The following is a 9,847-nucleotide window of genomic DNA, read 5'->3' on the forward strand; positions in this document are numbered from 1 at the left end:
TCAAATTCCCATAAGCTTCTCTCCAGCACCAGCCCATCTCGCACCCTCCACAAACCACCATACAGTGAAGGTCACCTGCTCACGGCCAGGTGAGGGCACATGAGCCCCTAACATTGCATTATTTGGTTTCTGCTTTGACACAGCAGGAGGGCTACATGAAGATAGACTGGGTTCTGAAGAGGAGGCAATGTCACCGCGTGACCAATTCATTAGATCTTCAGGAAGGGTAGTGGGAGGAAGAGCCTAGAGGCTGCCATGGTGTCGGCTCTTCACGGCCTCTCCAGTAACCCAAACATGCTCCCAAAGTCTCCTGAGAGAAGCTGACAAAACCTCTGGGCTCTTGCATGGCACTTGAACAGTTAAATATATTTCAGTGCACAGCTCCTACCTCTTCTCTTCAAGTAGGATTCAATACCTTACCCCATTTCACATCTGGCCATCACTTCACTTTTATAAGCTATGTAATTAAGAGGTTCTATAAAGTTGATTTAAAGAGTCTGCACTTTGGATGACTCCACTGAGAGCAAGGTAAAAGGGCCTTGGCAGGTCAGGGCTGGGTTCATTTGTGGTTTTCCCCTCAAATAAGTAAGACTTGAAGAAAGGGGCCTAGGCAACATAACAGGTCTGAACAGAGGTGTCACTAGAAACCAGATCCCATGGGGATCTTAAGAAATTGTTTAATTCATAAATTTCCAGATAGCTCCTACCAAGCACTTGGAAGCAGATTTTACCTGCATTCATGCCCTCCATTAGAATGAAATACTGTATATGCCCACTGGGGAATCTTGCACCTTTCTTTGAAATATTGAGTCTGTGACTATCAGAGGCAGGATTCAGGACAAGACAGACGACAGATAAGTCTGATCCAGTCTGTCAATTCATAGACTCTTCATTAAGCACACCTAATCTCTGGCTTTTGTGAAAGAGGCCAACTAAATGAGCCGCAGCTCTATTCCTCTTACAAAGCTCTGCCTAGTTTTCAGCTAGCTGATTTCACATTCGCTTGCAGTCACATAATCAATAGCTTATTTATAAATATCTTGTCAAGCTTCATAAACAATGCTGACAGGTAATAGTAGCAACTCTAAAGGCAGGTATACGCACCAAAGAAAGAGGTGGGTAGGTATATGTGCATGTCTGGGCTATAATTGGTAATGCAAGTCATATCAAGATAAATTCAATAATACACGGCTAGGGTGTCTCATACTCAACAAAGCTTTAGAGGTTCAGCGCTGAGTAAAATGCTAAGCATCATGCAGAGGCTGTTCAAGGACTAACTGGAAAGGGAGGAAAGAGCGGGAAACCACAGAATGTTTTAAGTGATGAGGGCAGTCGCCAAAGAACTACAGTTTCTTGTTTTTCAGTTGGATGTTGACCTTCAGAGTCCCTCGCTTCCAGATCAATTCATTATGCCCCTGAGCCTTAACTTACTATATGACAGCAGCTTGGAGCCAAAGAAAAATGAGTTCTTCCTCTCAGTCACCTTGTTATCAAATTGAGCATCTGCAACCCAAACCAGCTCCCAGGACCAATCTTCTCCCCTCGGGGGAGAGGTGAAGAGCAGGCAGGCCACGGAAGACACTTGTCACCCTTGCCAGGGGTAGGATTGCCCATTTCACACAATAAAGAGACAAATGCCCAAAATTTTTACTGACTATGCAAGGAGGCTGCGAATATCAGCAGTCTAAACCACTAAGGCCCCAGGGCTCAAAACTCTCCAAGGATGGGAATGAAGCAATAAGTGAAGTGATTCTTGAATTTTCCCAAGTAAAGAGTACTTGTTTAGCATGCACTTTTTGGTGCCATCACTATGTTGGCATGGTGGCAACCAGAACAGATGAAAAATTTAGAAAGACCATGTAATCTCCAAAGGGGAAAGGGAGGCGGAAACGCCACAAAATCTGAATCCACAAAACCCACTCAAATTGCTACAAGACAGCCCAGATACAAAGGCAAGAGGCACCAATATAAAACACTGTGATAACTCCTAGAGGTCCCCTTTGGCAAAACCTTGAAAGCAAACAAGGTTTCTGCAGCTGTTTGAGGACTTCTCATTGCTTGCAGCTGTATTCATATTTCTGAAGGGAAAGTACAGGACTAAACTTGAGCTATTCCCTTGAGAAATGCATCAGTGGCAGCTGCACAGTTCTTCATTTTTGTTTCCCCCAAGCCACTAATGACTGAAGATTTCTTGCTCATACACATACATACACACACACATACATACACACACACGCCTCCCTTCCACTCTGTCAACCCTTCCTCTACTCACACATTGAGCAGGGATGGTTCCCTACAAAATCATATTTTAAACCCATTTATTGGAAATGCAGAATGCTGCAGCTTAGTTAGATAGAGCAGATGAGAACCCCAGACCTTTCCCCACTCCAAGAGTTGAGAGCACAGCAGTACAATACAGTGCTAGAAGCTGTTTTCTAACTTTGCGCTGTTTACTTGGCTCCAGCAAGGGGAAGCCACATGCACAGAAAGGACTGGCAAACAGACAGACGTCATTCTTCACAGATGCTAATCTGGCAATTGAAGAAGTCAAGTCAGCAGGGAGGTTAATGGAAGGAAGATTTGTACAGGGGAATCTACTCTAATCCTTCAACAGCTATAAAGCAATGGCACTAGGAGCCAAACTCAGCAAGCCCTATTTTTGATGTTAGCAGATGCCATTAAGGCTCTAACCTTAAATCCTGGAGAGAAAACAAAATCTTTGTCTCCAAATTAACACGAGATCACCTCACCTAACCAGCCAAATCCTCTTCTGAGTAGTACCATACTTTCCTCTCTCTGGCCTCAATCCTTCACTACGGGATGTTGGACTTTCTTTGGCAATTCTTAGAGGCCACAGGCAATTACACCTCATTCCATCCCCAGGCCCCACTGGAAAGTGCCAGCAGGGAAAGGGCTGTGTGATGACAACACAGCTTTGGGAACCCCCAGCCAGCAGGGAAGGAGGATTCGGTGTTTCAGGCAACCTGCTTATTCGGCCTGGTCACTGGACAAATTGGCCTGGGGAGCACCTCTTGGGAGGTGCTTTCCAAAACTGAAAGACCTAAGAGAAGCACACCTGAAAGCAATGAAAGCTAAGATTTTGTGCACACTAGGAAAACTTAATGAAGCAGAGAAACACTTCACAAATGAAGTTGGACACATGGACCATGCTTATTTAATTCAATTTTCTACAGATATTTTCTCATAAGAAATAGATTTGCAACCTTTCATGGTCCCTGAACACATTTGAATTCTGCCTATCTCCAAAACTGCTATCCCTACTATATGTAAAAAATCATCATCAGTTTCCATCTTTTCTGTCAAACCAAGAATTTAAGAATACTGTAATAGCCTTCTCCATCAAAGGGGGAGACTGTTCAAAGCAAAGCCAGAAGTCGCATTAAAAGGAACACATCAAGAAGGCCTGCTTGTGTATGGGACCACAAAGGTCTGGGGAGAGATCCTGGCAGATCCATTATCCAGAGATCCAAGCAGGGCACTACTGCAGTTCTGTATTAGCTACATCCCTCTCCACCATTCTGCAAAGTGTTCAGAAGTCTGAAGGCTGCAGACTGAACAACAACAACAAAAAACTCCTAAAAGATCAGGCCACTCCGTTGTCGTGGATATCCAGTATCTGGAATCATAGAATCATAGAATGCTTAAGATTGGAAGGGACCTTTAGAGGTCATCTAGTCCAACCCCCCTGCACACGCAGGGTCACCTAGAGCACGTGGCACAGGACTGCATCCAAGCGGGTTTTGAAGATCCCCAGAGAAGGAGACTCCACAACCTCTCTGGGCAGCCTGTTCCAGTGCTCTGTCACCCTCACTGTTAAGAATTTTTTCCTTAAGTTTCTGTGGAACTTTTGGTGCTTCAGTTTGTGGTCATTTCCTCTAGTTCTGTCAGTGGCCACCAGTGAAAAGAAGCCAGCACCATCCTCCTCACTCCCTCCCTTGAGGTACTTATAGACACTGATTAGATCCCCTCTCAGCCTTCTCTTCTCTAGGCTGAATAGGCCCAGCTCCCTCAGCCTCTCCTCATAGGGCAGATGTTCCAGGCCCCTGATCATCCTTGTAGCCCTGCGCTGGACTCTCTCCAGAAGCTCCACATCCCTCTTGTACTGTGGAGCCCAGAACTGGACACAATACTCCAGATGCGGCCTCACCAGGGCTGAGTAGAGGGGCAGGATCACCTCCCTCGACTTGCTGGAGATGCTCTTCTTAATGCACCCCAGGATCCCATTGGCCTTCTTGGCCACGAGGGCACACTGCTGCCTCATGGTCAACTTGTCGTCCACCATGACACCCAGGTCTTTCTCTGCAGAGCTGCTTTCCAGAAGGTCAGTCCCCAGCCTGTACTGGTGTCTGGGGTTATTCCTCCCCAGGTGCAGGACCTTGCACTTGGCCTTGTTGAATTGCATGAGGTTTTTCACCGCCCAGTTGTCCAGTCTGTCCAGGTCCCTCTGGATGGCAGCGCAGCCCTCTGGGGTATCGGCTACTCCTCCCCGTTTGGTATCATCAGCAAACTTGCTGAGGGAGCACTCTGTGCCTTCATCCAGGTCATTGATGAATAAATTGAACAGGACTGGACCGAGGACTGACCCCTGGGGGACACTGCTAACCACAGGCCTCCAACTAGACTCCGCACTGCTGATCACCACCCTCTGAGCTCTGGCATCCAGCCAGTTCCTAATCCACCTCAGGAAGGACATGTACTTCTGAGTGGGATGCCAAGAGATAGGCACTGCTTCTTTGCTTAGTCCTTAGACAAGGCATCACGCTTCAGCTGCAAGGTGAGAATCAGGCAAAACAGTTTAGATGACAGCACTGTTACCAATACATGAATTCTTAAATGCTGGAATATGATCGGCGCCAGGAATGCCACCGCATCCAAGACCAGCACCAACAATATGGAAACATGCTCATCTGTCAGGTGAGCAGATCTGGAGCAGGATTTCCCTGGAATCATTGCCAGCAGCACCCCCCTCCAGAGCAGGGTTAGGAAAACAGACCTTCTGGCCTGGTGTCTGAATAAAAGGACAAAGTTTGACTTGAATGAAGTGATGAAATCAGAGATTGCTTGATAACTGCTAAAGATTAAATAAAAAGACTTAAGCCAGTTTTTACTGGCTTCACTTCTGTTTCTACAGCAAACTCAAAAGAAGCCAGACTTTCTGCTGTACTATTAAGTATTACAGTATTGCCCCCCCCATAAAAGACAACCAATGGAAAATGTCAAATTTTCCTTTTTTCATTTCAACTCTTCCCTCCCTTATGATTCACTTGCCCAACCCTTCTTTGCAAATAAGCAAATTCTGTTCTGTTCAGTCTGTTCAAAAGTAAATTCTTCTGTTGCAAACGTACTGCTTCCAAATTATAGCAAAGACTCACTTCAAGCACGAGCTTCCAGAAGGGCATTCAAGGCACCATGTCTATTTAGAAAGTAACTTCATAACACGCGCTTCTTCTAAAAGACAGTGAGGTACAAAGTAGGCGGCCCGTGAGCATCCACTGCTCTTGCAGTCCCTTATCCACAGGGACAAGGAGCACCTCCACCTCGGTGCAGAGCAATGTTAACCCGCGCCACAGCGCGCAGGTGCATCCTGCTTCCAACACTGTGCAGCCATTATGAAGGGCCTGGATGCCACCTAGTGCTGTTAAAATCACGGCAGCAGGCCTCAGCTGCAAAGAGGCCACAACCTAATTTTTCCCCCAGGCATTCAGCCTCAGCACATCATGCATCAGGCTGGCTTCTTACCACAGAAGTCCACAGGAGTCCCTTTACACCTGGGAATTTAAAGCAGAAGCCTCCTGCGCACCCAGGAGCACACTGCACGCACGCAGTGTCGCTAACTGACAGGCAGGCTACGCTTTCACATTCCTTCCCCCTGAAGTTTCTAGAAACAGCTGTCACAGCACAAGTAAATGTTAGAAAAATCATACAGAATTAGCAAAAATTGGCAAACCGAGTCAGAATTTATGGCACTTTAAGACAGGGGGAGAAGCAACGTCCAGAAAGCACCAAGCAAGCTCCAGGATTGATAGCAGCAGACTCCTGCACAAACTCCCTGCAGCAACAGTATCTTTCAGCTCTGTATAAAGGAAGTTTTCTGTAGAATGACCTTAGTTAAGCAGAAATTTATTTACAGATAGAGGAAAAACCCTTCCTACAGATGAGAAAATATTTCATTATAATTGAGAAGACAACAGAAATGGAATTGCCAGTTCAAGATTCATTTTGTAGAAAGGTAAAGCCTTCCCTTCATCCTACTAGTTTTCCTTACTACTAAATATCTATCGTCAGAGCCTTTCATCATACCTACCAAATGCATTGCGGCTATACACCTTGCCTTAAGAGCCTAAATGAAAGCTTAAACTTCCAAGAACTGCAAGTTCAGGAGCATCCAAGCTCCCTTCCCCTTAGCGAATGCAGGAAACCAGTCAGATGAAACAGCGACCACAAACACCAGCACTCATTCCCTCCAAGAGCTCACACCAGGAGCTTCTTTGCATTACAGAAATCTCTCGAACACCGCAGAGTAACTCCAGCAAAAGCAGCTGCTACCAACCTCTCATCACCAGCCCCATTCCCACAGAACTCGTATGCAGCCAAGGGACAAAAGAAAATCTTGGATCAGACAAGAAGCATCTCCACTGGAGACAGCACAAAGGGTTGCCAGTGCTAGACCCTGCATGCAATACCATCTCAACCTGACTTACCTCCAAACCAAATTTTTGGAGTGTCACAAACAGTCTTGCCCAATTCAGAGTGGGAAGATTTTAAATACATTCATTGATGGGGACATGAAAAAGATTCATGTTGATGCCAGTTTCCCACAGCAACTGTTGCCATGGTTATAAATCATTTATTGCCCCCCATCGGCCAAGAACAGAACAAAAAGCAAGTTTACTGTGTGCAGAAGAGCATGACCAGCCCACAGACCCAAAACTGCCATAAGGCACTGCTGACTTTTATTGAAGGAGCTTTGGGAAGTCTGTAATAAAACCAACAGGCAAGGACTCGCTAATCAAATGGTCCTTCAATTCAGAGAAATTAAGGGAGGGTGATATAAGCGTGAGCATGGAGTAACTGCAGTGGGTGGAACTTGCAGAGAACCCCTTTCTCTAAGCCCCACGGAGCCCAGGGGAGTAAGTTTTGCCTCAAGGGTGAAATGCTCTATTAATTCCTACTAATTCTAGCCATATGCACTATTAATTATACTGCTTACTACCAAACCAAGGTATTTTCAATAAATTGGTTGCCCCCATATCTGTGATAGAGAAAGCTTTGGATAGACTCCAGGTCTGACCATGACTTCACTTCCTCTCCTAGACGACATGAGACCCACTTACAGAGGTCTTGTTTATCTGTCATACCTTCTTGCTGAGCAATGCCACGTTTTGCTGCCAGAACGGAAGCAAAGGTGAATGTGCTGGGGCTTCTCCTCATGCACGGATCCAGCCTCTCTTCCAAACAGAAGGATTTTCTCTATGACCTTCTTGGTTTTGCAGAAAGGACTCTCAAAAAAATATGCTTTGAGCAACAGTCGAATCAAAAACAATCATACTGGCAACAACCAAATACATTTTGGCAAGTTATTTCCTCCTCTTGAGCACAGTGGTTTCCTGCACTGTTTCTGTGCGACCCTAACTAAACAGGAAGTTGATCCCACACTGTTCTGCGACCTTAACAGGAAGTTGACTTTCCTCCCTCTCCTGTTTAAGCATGCCCACATAAACCTTTAAATGAGCTGAAAAACATCTCAGTTGTCACAACCTAAGACTGAAAACATTCAGACACCGTAACTTAACATCACACACTGCTTACTTTACTAGCTCATCTCCAACTCCCAGCAACACTTGGTGTGACGTGGGGTGCCCCACACACCTGGTCACAGAGAGGAACCTGCACTCTGTGGGGAGGTAGCAAAGCCAACACCAAATGCTGCACGCTGCAAGCGTACGACCACGCAGCAGTCGGGTGAGGTAGCAGCCACTCACTTTTAGCACAGTAGGAAGGCAAGAATAACTTTTTCTTTCAGTATTAATCATCCATTTCTTGGGAGAAAAGTTGCCCACCCTAAGGTAATGCAGGAAGTATCCGGCTGTCCTGCAGACCGGGGCACAGAGAATCTCCTGATTGGGTCATCAATATCCCACACCCGCAAGGAAACAAGGAGTTGCCCCAGTCATGGCTCCAGCAGCTTTCTTGAAGGGAGCAGGGAACCAACATCCCACAGGCCACAAATAAACCATAAAACAAGACTAGATCTCTGGGGAACTAAAGAAACTGTGCAGAGAGCAAGCAGTTTTCCTGTACTACAGTACAGGTCCCTCCCTTGCCAAAACGCCAAATACTGTGATTGTGCCAAGCTTCCGTTTAATCACAGAATGGCCTAAAGTAGAACTTGGCTATTAGGCTACAGTTCCCAGGAATAAGGAATGTTCCAGGGACTAGCTGTATAACCTAAATCTTTCCCCTTCTCCTTTTCCATATTCTCTTCCTCTAACCTTTCTCAAGCAGTACATGTTTTGCTTTTGGTTTTGCCTCTTCTTAGACCAATGCCCTTGACAAACTGAATTTTGACAGAAAAGCAAAACTAAATAAACAAAGGATGAATCAAAAGAAGCATGAGGCTTTTTAAAGAAATTGGTAGCTCCCCTTACCAGATTCAGGAATCTGAGAACAAAACATCCATATATCCAGTATGCAAAGAGTGGAACCTTACACATCCCACATGGGCAGTTCTTACTCCCCTATGAAGACTGAAATATTTAGCAAGAGAGGCAACAAGCAAGGTCTTGCATCAAGGTCCTTCAGAAGAACTGTAACAGCAGATGACAAACAGTGAGACTGCCTTACAATTGGACACCTTTAGCAACAGTAAGATTATGCCAGCCACAAAAGCACATTTCACTGATTGCTGTTGCTGCCCACGAACTGATGTTTCTCTGCAGCAGGTGTGACATCTCCTGGCCATCTGTGGCATTGCTCCCTACAGCCTTTCAAAGTTCACTTATCTGAAGACCAGAATTACAGCTGTCCCATAAGAAGCATCAAACAAAAGATCCTCAAGGTGTGCAGTTGCACTTGAATAAACATCTCCTTGCTACTTATGAACAGGACATAACACTAGACTAACAGAAACAAAAACACACCTCAGAAGTTTCCATTTCACAGGCTCATGGATTGTTTAAGCAACAAGGCTTGCTCTGGAACCTTGGATAACTCCACCACACTGGAGCACTTATGATCTATCTTCCTCACTCTCTGGATTGCGCTAAAAGTAGCAGGATTAGGAATGCAAGGAATTACCGTCTAGTAAGGTACCGCTACCCTCTTCCAGTATGCTTTCTCCAGATTACAGAGTTTTGGAAAGAGAAAACATGACAGGTCATCAGCTGGCCAAAATTTAGGCTTTTTAGAGAGCTGAGGGATTAGAAAGGCCATGAAAGCGCCAGTTACAGGCCTAGGTTTTTGTGCCTAGGCCTTTTGTGCCTATAGGCCTAGGTTTACTCTTAGGCCATTTTTTGAACAGCACTGCTTGCAGTTGCCATTTACAAATAGTTTCACCCAGGATAGCTGCTCAAGGATGGTGCAAGCAAAGGCCTCAGAGGACAGAGCAACCTGGCTGTCGTTACACTGTTGTGGAGGCCTGAAGTGGAACCCCCTGCTACCAGCTTGCTGTGCAATCTTCAGCTGGATTCACAGAATCTCTATCCAATTCATGAATGAGAATTCCTCAAATCTACACTGTACATAGGAAATATCAGTACTGTTTAAAAACATATCAGTTTAGCTTAATCGTGTAACTTGCATGAGTACAAACTGTGCACAAGTGCAT

This window comes from Tinamus guttatus, unplaced genomic scaffold (assembly GCF_059628265.1).
Source record: "Tinamus guttatus ecotype Peru unplaced genomic scaffold, ASM5962826v1 Tinamus_guttatus_pri_ptg000456l, whole genome shotgun sequence".
Classification (NCBI taxonomy): Eukaryota; Metazoa; Chordata; class Aves; order Tinamiformes; family Tinamidae; genus Tinamus; species Tinamus guttatus.